The sequence below is a fragment of the Panthera pardus genome, unplaced genomic scaffold (assembly GCF_024362965.1).
Source record: "Panthera pardus isolate Hobbes unplaced genomic scaffold, ASM2436296v1 HiC_scaffold_10, whole genome shotgun sequence".
NCBI lineage: Eukaryota > Metazoa > Chordata > Mammalia > Carnivora > Felidae > Panthera > Panthera pardus.
Genome location: NW_026526655.1, coordinates 26,097,640 through 26,112,522, shown reverse-complemented (window position 1 = coordinate 26,112,522; position 14,883 = coordinate 26,097,640). Strand labels below are relative to the sequence as shown.

At 36.6% G+C, this 14,883-nt stretch overlaps 1 protein-coding gene across 1 annotated transcript in view; it reads left to right on the top strand.

The window, feature by feature from the left end:
• The window catches only part of CPS1 (carbamoyl-phosphate synthase 1), a 127,682-nt gene that overhangs the window by 69,129 nt on the left and 43,670 nt on the right, over positions 1-14,883 (top strand). The window lies entirely within an intron of this gene.

Here is a 14,883-nt window from a genome sequence, read left to right as displayed (position 1 = left end):
GTCAGTAGTTATCCTGATTTTATAGATAGTAAGCTGAGGTACAGAGATATTTAGCAATTTCCTTGCGATCACATGCTAATAAATGACAGATTCGAGATCAAACCTGAGCAGGACTCCAGGGCCTAGGATGTTTGATATTTCACCCCTGTGCTATATGTAAGTGTGTGTATATGTATATACACACATATATATGTATGTGTGCATTCACACATATAATTGTATATATTATGGTTAGAGGTGCGGAAAGGTGAATTATAGGCATTATATATACATCTGGGGGAAATAAGGTTACATGTCATAGACAGTTTAAAAAAAGGTTTATTTATTTTATTTCAAGAGAGAGAGCTTGAGCAGGGAAGGGGCAGAGAGCTGGAGAGAGGAAGAATCCCAAGCAGGCTCTGGGTTGTCAGCACAGAGCTCAGTGTGGGGCTCAATCCCAAGAACTGTGAGATCATGACCTAAACCTAAATCAAGAGTCAGACGTTTAACCAACCGAGCCACCTGGGTGCCCTTACACTTTCAATGTAGTAACAGTAGTCCATAAAGGGATAGTTGTCCCATCACTGTAGAACTAGCACATATGATAAGTTTCCCCTATGTTAGGAAGTAATAGACAAGCACAGGTACACATATCTCTCAGTTGAACCCCTTTTGCTGTAAGGAAGGAAGGAAGTCAACTATAAGAAAGCTTTTTTTTTGTAAGCAGGGACTATTTCAGGATACAATACTCCAAACATTTTTATTTATAATATCACATGGGATTAGCAATTTTAGATTGAAAGACAGTAATGACGCCTAAAAAAAAGCAACATGAACAGGCAAGAAAAAAAATGTGAGGGTGCTGATTACCAGCTTCGAGCAACTGCTTATCTTCTGCCTGTAACTATTTTTAATTTCTTTATTTTCTTATTTTGATTTTTGGGTGCTTTAACTATTTCTGATTGACCTATCAAAAGGAAACTGTTTTCGTCCAATTTAGATGTTTAAAAACAGGGTCTATGACCATTGACATACAGTTTATATCATGTAAATATAGGAGGCTAAGATTTGGATCTATTTCTCCATTAATTGTCGACACAAATTTAATTTACTATGGATTAAAGTATGAATTGTTCAGAAATTGCTTTTGTTTAATATCCTATAGGCTTCTTTTTTAATGTTTTAATTCTGATAACATTAATATTCTCTTCCCCCTTCACTGCCACTTACTGCTACATTCAATGTAGGAAAAAAGAGGAAAGTGTGCTTTTGAAGGGTCCAATTTTCATCTGAACATCACTGTGTTCAGTGTGATAAACTGTGTCCATTGGCGAGTGCTGAAAAATCATAGGTGTGCCTATTGCTTAGGAAAACAATCTAGGGCAAACCTGGTGAGTTCCACTTGGGCATTCAAGTGCTAAATTGAGCTCAGTAAAGTTGGCCATTTCCCTGCAGCCACAAACTTCTGGCAGATGTAATAATGCAGGTGTCACCTTAGCTGGAACACTCCCTTTGAATGTCCTCTCCTACACATGTTAGTTTCTATTGACTTTTTATTTAACTTGCTCACGAGGCATGGCAAAACCAGACAGGAACATTTTGTGCTTATATTTGATTAAAGTTTTTCGGGGGGGAAAGTGTCACCAAAAAGTTGTTAAAACTTATATGTAAGACAGAGAAATGTCAGTACTTCATTCTCTAAAGGTAATTTACATTTTCTGATAGAAAAAAATGAATAATGAACAACTTTCATCTTAAAGGATACTAGATACAGAAATAACTTAGGGAAAGAAATATATATATTTCCTTACATATGACATATAATTAATTGCATGTTATAATTTTGATGATACTTCACTATGACATATGCTTGTGATACCAATGACCATTTTCCCTACTCCAGTCTGTGGACATCCATATATATATTAAGTATGTGGGTATTTAATATTTTTAATGTATAATGAGATGGTGATGGTTGGACACTTTAGTGGAAACCGTTGATTTGATTTGCAATCAATGGGTATGTCCTGTGACCTCACTGCCAACTCACACTATCTTTCTGAGTCTCAGTTTCACTGTAGTAAAAAAAAAAAAAAAATACTCCTCTCTTAATTTACTGGGAAGCTGTGCAACTAAGATGAATATAGGATATATTATGTATGAAGTGATTAACTCTAAAGGAAAACAATTTTATCATTTACTACATATTACCATTCTACAGTTTTAGTCATCATACCCTAAACAACTTATCTAATAAACTTATTCAAGAATACTAAAAACTCTTACATAAAAGAGGTTTTTTTTTTTTTCTATGTAAAAGAGGAGTATTACTGTGGGAATTTCCATGCCTCTGTGAACTAATGCCAAGAATACATTTTATTTTTAATTCATTTTATGTTCCATGTGATATTTTAGGTGATGTCATAGATTTCATAGGCCTTCACTAATTTTTTAACTAATCATTTATTGAATCAGATATAAAGTAAAAGCTTACATCAAATATCTAATGTTCTGAGAATCTTAATTGAATTCACTATTTATATAGTGTTTACATATGTGTATTTTGAAAGTGGGAGAGAGAACTTGATTCTATCACGGGCAAGATAAATGTTTTACCCAAACTGCTTCAGAGTGATATTTAGATAATTCACAAGATGAATATTATATATTTTGTGTGTATTGATTCTTAAACGTTTGATAGTTCAAAAATCTTAAGTTGACTTAAAATAACATATAGTCATAATTAGCATGTATGTGCCTCTTAATAGTCAAGAATTAATAGATTCTATCCCTATGTCAATATTTCTGATTTCAGCATGATGAGTTATATATTTTCTTGATGGCAGTTCTCTTTATTAGGAGCTCTTATTGGACCATATGGTATTTGTTCAGCTACTCAGTCATTATATTTATTGGGGACCTGCTATATGTAAGGCATGGTACTAGGCCCAGTGACATTTGTGAATGGATAATTGTTAGTCATTAACCTGCCTTCAATGGGTTTGTAATCTATTTTCAAAGATTAAATATATATACATGGTTATACATAAGGCAGATACTTTTAACAGATCAACTAAAGTCAGGAACACAAAGCTGGAAAAGTTAAGTAGAGGTTAAAATAAAAGTTCTAAGACCTTTGCAGAAGTTTTCTCATGTAAGTATCAATTTAAGGTTTCCTAGAAGGTGTGTATCCCTCCCTCATATTTTATAAATGAAACAATGCCTCAGATGTTTAAGTAAATTTTCAAGATTTCAGAGGTAGTGCATGTTGGAGTCAGGATTTAAGTTCAGGACTTTCAGAATCCAAGGACAACATATATCCCTTCTATACATCACAAAATATATACTTCAATATATTCCAGTGCCATAGAAGCCAAGGAAAGAGAGATTTTAACACAAAACAAATAAAAATAGGAAGACACTTTCACCAATATTGCAGGGTTTAGGGAGAGCAGAGAGGGAAAGAATTGAGTAAGTCTACCAAATTTGATGATCCGGAGGAAGGACAGGAACTAGTCTATAAGGACCAAATATGCAAGAAGAAAGAGGTGACGGGAAAATGGATAAATTTTACTTAGGAAGTAACAAATTGTGTTTGCTCTTCTATTGTTATATTTCTATTATGTTTCATAAAAATGAGAATCTTACTATAAATAAATCAACTCTATGAACAGAAATTAAAGTGGATATTATCAGCTATGGTTCAATATAAGTAGCAGCTGGAACCACAGTTTCATTTCATTGTTTTGTAATTATTTGATGCATGCTAGTAACATCCTCCAATTAAACTGTAAGTTCCATCACAGCAAATTCCAAATATCATAAGGTCTTAGTAGACTTTTATTATAAATTTTTCTTACAAGGCTTTGTTGATTTGTGTGAACAAAGAATAAAGTTCACTATGCTGAGGTATAGCATCAGCTCTGAAACAGATATGAATGGCTTCCAATTCTTTATTGATCATATATTTTCTTTGGCATTGGCATATGATGTCTTCCATCAAGTAAACACTCAAAAGCACCGGGGCACCTGGGTGGCTCTGTCAGTTAAGTGTCCAACTTCGGCTCAGGTCATGATCTCAGGGTTCATGAGTTCGAGCCCCGCGTCGGGCTCTGGGCTGATAGCTCGGAGCCTGGAGCCTGCTTCAGATTCTGTGTCTCCCTCTCTCTCTGCCCCTCCCTCGGTCATGCTCTGTCTCTCTCTGTCTCTCTCTCAAAAATAAATATTAAGCAAAAAAATTTAAAAAAAATATCACAAAAATATTTGTGTGATAAGATGCCCATGAAATAAATGAATAAATATTCTTGGGAGAAAGTGAAAATCATAATTTCTTAGTCATGGCAAAGAAGGGAAGTTGGAGTACGGGAAAACGTGTTTATAGTTCCTAGTTGCTCCAAGAGACTCACAAAATGATGGCCTGAAAAACATATAGTCTAAGATATACACTCACTGTGTTGGAAGACATTGTAAATCAGCATCTCTACACTTTCATTCTTTTAAGTGACTGCATATCTACTGTTTAGGTAGGAATACTTCGAATAAACTGTTTTCTAATAACAGGGGGTTTATCTCATTGTTTTATATTATCAAATAGAGATTGTATATACTGGAAGCATTATAATTCCTGTCTGGGCATGAAAAAAAATCTCGATGGTCCCTTGAGAACAGGCCAAAATTATATTTTTTATTAAAAACAAAGAACTATCTAGAACTTTCAATATTGCAGATGTTTTTAAAAATTTTTGTGAAAAATGTTCACAAGTATTTACAATGGTAATGAAGTTTCTAATTTAATTAACCAGCAAGAAGGTTAAGGCAAAAAATACAGACTAACAATATTTATAATACAGAGATCCGTATTTCTCTGGTGACCTTAAGTGCATTTCTGTTACAATACAGGTAGAAAATACCACTATTCTATTTTTGTGGATGGTGAAACTGAGTCACATCGAGGCGTGTGTCATAGTACATGTCACACCAGTCAGGGGGAAAGCAAGGAATCTAGCCCAGGGCTTCTGCCTGCGGTTCTAATCACTAACCCTTTTCAAAAGCTTCTTTTTAGAGATATGACTTTTAAATCAGACAGCTGGAGATCAGTTCCTCCTTAGCTGTCAACTTGTGAGCTGTGTGTTTTCCTCTCTGAATCCTTGACCTCACTTAGAGCAGAAGCTTTGTAAGAGATGTGCCCTTCTCTAGAACTCTTGTGGGGAAAACACAGGGGCCTGGCAGGGAGAAAGCCCTGGTGAGTCACCTTTAAAAAAATATAAGCAGAATTTTCAAGGATATGGAGACCCGGGATAAGGGTTTTCCTTTTACATTTTGCCATATTTCAAATAAAAGGCTGTATACATATGCACACATACACATCCATTTAATCTTTCTTTAAATAAGAGGTAAACACCTCATCCTCTATGTTAACGCAGGTCAGTGAAAAGCACCTGATGTATACAATGGAAATGACCTTTACACAAAATAATCTACCTCCGCGGTAGTTATAGAAGCTAGATAATCAATCACTCAACGACCCCTCCGAAATTTTTCATCTGTTATTCATACCTGAAATGTCTTTATGGAGGCATCAAGCCTCTGAGGCAGCCCTTGAAGGTGAAGTACATGATTGCTGGCCTGAGGAGCATAGGGTGGTGGCCGTGCTTCCTGACAGCGTAGAAAATGTTTGGGTGCACATGCTCTCCAGAAGATCAGTTGTTATTTGCAGGGAGTACACAGTGTGGTGGCCCTCATGGCCTCAAGGCATAGATACATAAGAATGTTGCAGAGGAGGGAAAAGTCTGTGAAACGCTGAGGTGCTGGGGCCTAAGGTAGGTGACTTAGCGGTTGTGTTCTGATTAACTGCTCTTCCTGCTTTCCCCCCTCCTTCTCTTCCTCTCTCTCCTTTCTTGGACCAGCTCTTCCCCTTCTTCCTTATCCCCTGGCATTTGCACTTACGAAGCACGTATTACCTGCTTGGCCCGGTGCTAGCAGTTCACGTGTTAATCATTTCATCTGGTTGATGTGATTGTTTTTCTCAGCAGAGTTGGAGCCTGACTCTAGATTTGGCCAGTGATACATACCTAAGGTTGAAACAGGCAGTTTCCCTGTTCAACACAATGATAATAATGTAATCATGTCATGTAATGTCATGTCATGTAGTCACATCAGTATTAGTGTGGCCATGCTGACATTACAGATACCACCTCAAACCCTACCCTACCACACCTGCTCTTTAGCTATTGGACCCACTTAATGGACCATCTTTGCTCTAGGCATCTTGAAAGGAGAGCAACTCAATTTGCTCTTGAGTATATTCATTAGCATGAACTAAATGAGACTTTTTGCTGTCATGGGTGGTAATGATTATGTTTATGTCTTCTTCTGGAAAACACTCGGTGATAAAGATTTTTGATTTCCATGTAGGTAGTGATCCTCAAATTAACATAGATCTGATGTGACATGTCATCAGGAATTTACTTCTAGAATTTTTCCACATCTTCCTAGAAATGACTTTCCATTAGGAAAAGGCTTTCTAGAAAAGGCTTTTTTGCTCATTAAGAACTAGAAAAACTTGATCAAAAATTATTTCTATGTTTGTTACGTTTAGCAAGAAAACAAAATCTATGCAGTGTTTATTGGTAGCTAGGCTTCGGTTAAGTGATTTATTTTAATTAGATTCTAAGTAATAGTTTCTAGAAGTCAAAGAAAGTTATATATTGAAAGTTGTACATTTGTTGTGTGGAACAACACACATGATAGTTGGAAAGCTATTCTACGGAAACATGACTTGCTTTAAACAAAGGTAATTGAGAGGTTTTAAAATATAGGGCTTTCAAATAAATTTATTTGTGAAATAACAGATTTTCAAACCTCAAAGAATGCTTGTTTAATCTCAGCTTTCTACTGAGGCCTTGTACAGCATTTATTTTTGTTTGTTGGATTTAAATTCTGGACCCATAAGAAACCTATATTTATGGGAAAATCCAGGATTTTGCTTACTGTATACATCTTAATTTGGGGGAAAGAGTATATTGAATGGATTTCAAATTATAAGTAAATGTATTAATCAGAAATAACAGCAGCAATATTCCATAGTATGTACTTCTCCCTTTAGTTCAGTCTGATTAGGTGAAGGCTGTTTGATTAATAAAAGCATGCTGTTTTGAACATAACAGAACACACTCTTTTTAAAAAAAATTTTAACATTTATTTATTTTTGAAAGATAGAGAGAGACAGAGCACGAGTGAGGGAGGGGCAGCTAGGAAGACACAGAATTGGAAGCAGGCTCCAGGCTCTGAGCGGTCAGCACAGAGCCCGACATAGGGCTCAACTCCATGAACGGTGAGATCATGACCTGAGCTGAAGCCAGAAGCTTAACTGAGCCACCCAGGTGCCCCAGAATACTTTTTTTAATGTTTATTTTTGAAAGAGAGAGAGACAGAGAGTAGAGTGAATGAGGGGCAGAGAGAGAGGGAGACACAGAATCTGAAGCAAGCTCCAGGTTCTGAGCTGTTAGCACAGAGTCTGACGTGGGACTTTAACTCACGAACCCTGAGATCATGACCTGAGCTGAAGTCAGATGTTTAACTGACTGAGCCACCCAGGTGCCCCAGAACACTTTCTTTTACACTAATAGACGTGACTTACTACCGTGACAGGGTGGTTTCCACCTATTTTTCATCATTACCAAATCTATGGCAGAGAATAAGAGTCACAGCATTGTCAACTAGGAATCAGTGAGATATAAAATGTGATTTATTGTGGCTCAAGAATTACAAGAAACCTATGTTAGGTAATTTTCCCCATTATTATTACTTGGTATTCATAGAAAATAATCATGATATTATAGTCAGTAGTATATAAGTGGTCTTACCAGATTGAAAGTAATACCACAATATTTCTGGATTATTGGGGTCACTAGAGATGAGTAAAAAAATGAACATAAGATTCATAAATTAAAAATTGCCTACTTAAAAATATCTACGGTATCAATTGCTTTATAAGCTTTTCCTCTGGAGGATTCTGTTGTTTTTAGTAGCCTTTAAGGTGAAATGCAGTTTTAAGTGCATCATCCCTTGAAAATGCACACCTGGGATAGTGTAGCATTATTGCAGTGGTGCTAAGTGGACCCAGATCCTAACAGATAGTTTTCCTGATGGCGTGCTTTCAACATGAACATTGGACCCAGGTATTGTTTGTCCTGTAGATGAGAGGTAAAGATCAAGGTTTTCTTTAATTTCTCCAAATACCTCACTGCTATACAGAAACAAAACACAGTGCTTTCAAAAATTCGGAGAAAATTGTAGTATTCACCCAATTGCCTAGGTTTCATCCTTTTGCTTTTCTAAATACTACCGCTGCTTTTGAAAAAAATGTCTTTTGCATTTCTCTTTTTTTTAATGTTTGTTTATGTTTGAGACAGAGCATGAGTGGGGGAGGGGCAGAGAGAGAGAGAGAGAGAGAGAGAGAGAGAGAGAGAGAGAGAATCCGAGTGAGTCTCCAGGCTCTGAGCTGTCAGCACAGAGCCTGATGTGGGCCTGAACTTACAGACTGTGAGATCATGACCTGAGCTGAAGTCGGGTGCTTAACCAATTGAGCCACCCAGGTGCCCCTCTTTTGCATTTCTCTTAAGGAAAGAGGTAACAGCCTGTCTTTTTGAAAGAAAAGATGAGAGGACAAATAACTTCACCCCCGATTGCATGATTGTGATTGTGGCATGGTCTCAACCCTGTGAAGTGCCAAAAATAATCCGCAAAGCCATGCAAAACTGAGGGAGACGCTGACGTGAGGGTGTTGGGGTAGAGAACATGTGCCTTAACTCAGTTTTCTGTCCTTAAAGCAGGTGTAGTTACAGAGCATCAGGCCCTAGTGCTTCTCTCAGCTTCTGCCTTTTAGGGGATTTTTAAAAAGAAGATAATAATAAAATCACAAGCCCATCCCATAATTGTAGGCCAAGTGGAGTGCTCATTTTCACATTAGAGCTTGTGCAATCTGGAGGGAAATTTGTTTAGTATTACTTGTGAGTTGGTGGATCAGATAAAAGCCAGTCAAGTGGAAGAGAGGACTGTGTGAAGTGTGCTGGGTCCCCTGGTAATTGCGATGCTGCAGGCGTTTCACCAGTCAGTTAATAGATTTCCCCAGTTCCTTTATGCCAGGTGAAAATTTCCTCATTAAGGGGAATTTATTCCATTTCCTTTTATCATTTATTATTGAAGACTAAGTGTGAGTGGAGGAAGTTTCGGAGATGACAGGGTAGAATTTTAAACAACAACAACAACAAAATCTACATTGGAAGTCGGGGAGAGAGAGAGAGAAAGAGAGGGAGAGAGAGAGAGAGAGAGAGAGGGAGAGAGAGAGAGAGAGAGGAGAGAGAGAGGAGAAAGGCTCCTATTGTTTATACAACCAGAGAACGCAACAGAGACTTGCCTCGGTAGAGGCTGAGCCATGCTGTCTCACCACTAAAAGATTATGGCAGGGAATGTAAAAGTCTGATTGTTTTGAAGATGTTCCTCCCCCTCCAAAATTTCAGAACTGTCATTTTGTGCTGCTAAGTGGAGAGGAACTAGAGATTTTGAAAAGGCCAGCATCACAGCTATTTGGTGTTTCTTTGTTTTATTGTTTAGATGCTATTATGCAATGATGAAAGTGTAACTTTTGAAGAGTTTGCCCTTGAACGCTGAAGGCAAGGAAAGCTGGAAGGGGAAAGACGAGTTATATCTGTAGCAAGCTTTAGAGGACACAGTGAAGATAAACACAAACATACTAGTACACACAAATGTGTGTACCTGATAATAGGATAATTTATTGTGCATATTTTAAAAACGTGCACTTTTGTGCAATGTGCCCCATTCAGCTGATCACATTTCTTGCTTGGGATAATGCTCCCTTGATTTACAATATAATATAAATGGAGCATTCCCTATTGAGGCTTCAAAAGGCAGTCTTGAATTACAAATTCAGCATTTATATTTCTTTTAGTAATTATTCTATTTTGAGTTTGTTCCAAATTAAGGTTTTTATTTTCCTTTTGAAAAATAGAAATATTATAGCCCTGTCTCACTAAAATAAGCTTTCATCTAACTTGATTTTTCAAAAAAATCTCGCTCTGATGGAAGTTCTTTTTAGCAGGCAAAATGGAAGACAGCCCAATATGGGCAGATAAAGACAAGGAACATGTGTCTGAATCTCCACATTGTTAAATGAGCTTTATGTTCACTTAAGATTATTCATCTTGCATTTGACTCTGAAGAGGTTTAACCTTATCTAAATCACTGGCCCAAAGCTAATGAATCGTGTCTTCAAACTGTCTCTTCTTTTATTTTATTATAATGGGACTCAAAATAAAATTTTGTATCGGAACAAGTAGGGAATAAAGTCAATTTTCTTCCGTATGTAATCACATGCCAGCCAGCTTTGTGTTATGCAAAAGCAGCAGAGAAAGTGAATGAGGGAAATGTAGAGAGGGAGGCAAGCCACTTCCTGTCTTGGTATTCTGCATATCCAGGAGTATTAGGGTAGCACGGAATGTGGGAAGGGACCTACGTTATCCATGTCTTTGTGATTGCCAGGGTGGGTCAGAATCAACATGTATTTTCTCAATGAGGATTGGGAAGTGTTTCGCACTATTTTACGAACATGTCTGAAGAGCAGAAATTAATAACCAGAGAGATTATAAATAAAATACTATAGAAGATACATCACTTTGAATTTCATATGAACATACCTACCCAATATTTGCATTCAAATGAAGATAGATGAACGTGATTATATTCATATACTATTCCAATTCAATACACCCTAATTTTCAAGACATTTAAAAACGTCATAGCATGCTATTGGTCTAGCTGTTTGAATATTGAGCAAAAGTTAAAGCTGTTTTGGGCTCACCAAGAAAATATTCTGCGAATCAGCTTGTGAGCTTGAAACATGCACTCTGCAAGTTTAGCTTGATAAAGCTGTTTTGGAAATCTCACCGGGTGAATTGAGGGGGCGCCTATGGAGAGGTAGTTTTCAACCCCATTCCAAAATTCTATCATTTGTGATTCATTATTCCATGTTGCCGTTGCTCTTCTTGGGCGTCCCCTTTACATAATGAAAACTCTCTGGGGTGGGGATTCTATGTCGAGTAGTAATGATTGAGTTAGTCTTGTGACAGATAGCTGTTTTTTTTTTTTTTTTCCACCAGAACTGAGCACAGAATTAATTTACTGTCCTTTTTTATGCACAAGGCCAATTCTATCAATCAGTCTTCCTTTTTTCTTTTTTTTCTTTCTTTTTATTTGCTTGTTGGTAAGAGTCCAATTTTATTTGGTGAGTCGGGGAGGAAGACTTTGCATGTTTGCTGGAGATGTCTTTATATGCTCTCTTGGACTCTTTTCGTGGAAAAGAATAAGACGAATTATGCATATTTCAGCAATAGAAAAGACTGCATTGCTGAATGTGGACAAAACAAATGCAAATTTATTTCATCCCTAATAGAAATGTGAGGAATCTAAATGGTTTCTTTTTTTGTTTGTTTAATACCATTATTTATAGTTTTCATTTGAAGCAATATAGCAACCTTTGAAGAATTGACTGATATTCTGTATAAGAAGAAATAAAAATAAATCATTCAAGACAAGGGAAAGAATAGAAAAACATGACCAAAGGAGCTAAAGACAAATATATTACTTCTGGTTATCTTTGGACTTGGAGGACTTGCATTTTTGCTAGTCCATAGTCATAATTACAGGTGTGATGGCTCTTTTAAGGCATGTTTCTTTAAGTGTGTCTGGACTGCTGCTATTCAGGGTTAGGATTTAGTCATTTAAGTTAGTGTGGTTGTTGATGTAGTACCATAATATGGGTTTTGCTTCAAATAGTTATTGCAATAATAAAGAAATGTCTTACTGAAGATCTGTTTATTCTTAATTTTTCTTTTACTGCTATCTCACAATTATAGGAAAATGCCCTAGCAAGTATCTAGAAAAATCTAAGGGTAAAAGTTGGCTTAATGTGATGTGTACAGCATTTCTCCGTGTAACTCAAGCTTCATACTTACATTTTAAGCAAAATTGCAGGTCACAGAGCAGATGGGTAGACTTTCACCATGCAGGTAAACATTAATATGATTTCTCTTTCGCAAAACTCACAATTAAATATATTTATTTCAAAAGAACATCATGCATAGTTCTAACTTAGAAAGTAGCTTATTTATCAAGCACTTCCACTTTGAGGCTGAATGCACACTTGCACGTAAACAAATGAGCAATTGGTTTAGGAACATAATCTTGGCAAGGAAAGTGAAAATATCTGTTTCCAAAGCAAATAGCAACAAACAAATTATTCTTTGCTTTTGTCTCAAAATGTTTTCTTTTTTGCAATAACTAAAGATAAACACCAGAAAGTTGGGTGTTTTCAAAAGCCCTAGGAGCTCAGCCGTCATCTCTTGGGGAAGGCCTTTGCAGACTTCTCCAGTGCTGTGGGACCATTTCCCCCGAGCCACAGCCTTCTCGTCTCTACATTCCTCGATGGCACCTCTCACCGTGCAGACACATCTATGGCTATTTGTTTGCCTTCTGATATACTCTGACCTCTCTGAATGTAGAGATTCGATACTTTATCACTCCATCATTAAAGTAGGTAGCACAGAGCCCTAGACACAGCACATGTTCACTGTGTTAAAGCACACGTGTAAGGATGACAATGAATGACATTGCCCTACCTTCACCATTCATGATTTCCTCCTAACTACAAATCCTCCATATGTTTTCTATACCTGCCATGCCGATCACTGTCTCAAATCATTGCAGATGCAGTTGCCCTTGCCTATAGTACATCTGTCAACTCTTTCATCCATATGAAGCTGAACTTTCTTTATGGCTCTGTTCTCATCCCTCTACTGCCGTAGTATTTCTCAACCAGATTCGCTCACACTGTTATCTCTTTTCTCTGACCTCACATTGCACCACATAGCTTATCTCTCCATAAAATGTCTCGAATCACTCTCTATCATTCCATTATCTCAAATATTGTTTGGTATCTTCATGAGCAGCACTGTCTAGTAGAAATTTCTGTGATGATGAAATATTCTGTAATCTGCACCATCCAATGCAGTCACCACTAGCCATGTATAGCTATTGAACACTTGAAATTTGGCTAGTGCAATTGTGAATCTAAATGTTAATTAAAAAAATTTTAATTAATTACATTGAAATTAAACATTCACATGTGGCTAGTTGCCACCATATTGGACAGCATAGTTATAGAACATGAAGCACAATGCGTGGCACACATAGCAAGTGACTGCTAATAATCAGATTATAATCAAGAATTTGACAGGAAAATGTGTTGCTCTGGGAGAATGTTTATCAAATACTTGGGAAGATTAAAAAATCAAAATGAGAATAGAAAAAGGAGACATTAAATTTATTGGGAGAAATAATTAATTAACTTGAGATACAGAAGGAAATTTAAGGGCCAAAGAAAAAGCAAATTGAGTAGAACAAAACATAGCTGCAAAAATCCAAACTAATACTGATATCCAACAGCCAGAGAAATAGCTATTAAATATATGAGCTTGATTCTCTCTTCTCTAATCTAAACTCAGAATATAATTAATTAAAGAAGATTGAAGAATAGAATGAACAAAATTCAGTAGATTTAATTCAACTGCATGCTATTAGCAGAATTTCAGTGAAAATGTTTTATTTATTATTACATCTTCTGAGAACACACCGTTATATTTTAATTTCATTGTATTGACTATAAAAGTGTTATAATTGAATTTTATTGTATTGACTATTGCTTGAAATAGCTGGTCCATAGCTACTTAGTTATACTTTTATAGAACTATTTTATTCTTCTGTGCCTTGGTTCTTTACAAGTTATTTTTTTGTACACTTTGAATTATAGTTATAAGGTGATTTCAATAACTCTGTCTCTTTTATAAAAGCTATAGAAGTCCAGTTTCCCTTTTCCATTTAATAAATATTTGTTGAATGCTGTCTGGGGGCCAGTCTACAGATCAGTGGGAATGATCTGGTAAATGAGCCAAACGTATTCTTTGTCATTGTGGAATGTGAATCTAGCATAAAAAAAAATTTGGATGGTGAATAAAAGCTAACAAACATAAAAAATATTGGTGACATTGATATGCTAAACAGTATGGTTCCAACTATGCTCCTGGCTCCGAGCAAATCAATCAGTGAAGAGTCCAGAAAGATCAGTGGGTGAGGGCAAACTGAGAAGTCTTCATGGATGAAACTTGGCTTTAGTTTACCTATAAAGACTGGCTGGGAGTTGGAGAGCAGTTGGGTAGGTAAAAGGAATGTCAAAGGCATTCGAGGTGAGAGAAACAATACAAATACAGTCTATACTATGGAAATGAGCATCAAGAAAGTGAGGAGACAAATCTAACTTGGATGGGAAATAATCATAAAACCAGAGAACTATCTTGTCAACATAGACAGATATATGATATTAGTAAAGAGAGGCAGTTTATGGAAAGGATACCCAGTCTGATGCAATGTTGGATGCCCAGGTATACATGGGTTCTCAAAGATCCTATACATGGAGACCTGGAGCATCAGTCAGACATTAGAGAAGGAGATACAGATTTGGGAATTATTAACTACTTATGTTGCTTGAGCCAGTGGCAGTGGTTAAGTTTAGAGGGAGAGAGAAGGTAGCCAGGCCTTTGGTCTTAAATCAGGTAACAAAAGATAGGAACTTGAGCGGGGGGTACCAAAAAACCAGAAAAACAGTAAGTCATTTTTGTGAGTAATATGAGTAATAAAGTTGGGTGAGAAGCAACTTACCCGAGCCAGAGGAAGACATCTTTAAAGAATGGAACATTAAGCAGGTCATATGCTGACAGGTTAAGGAGATGAAACTTGAGAAAAGCCTCTTGGACTTAGTAAGAGGAAGGTCCA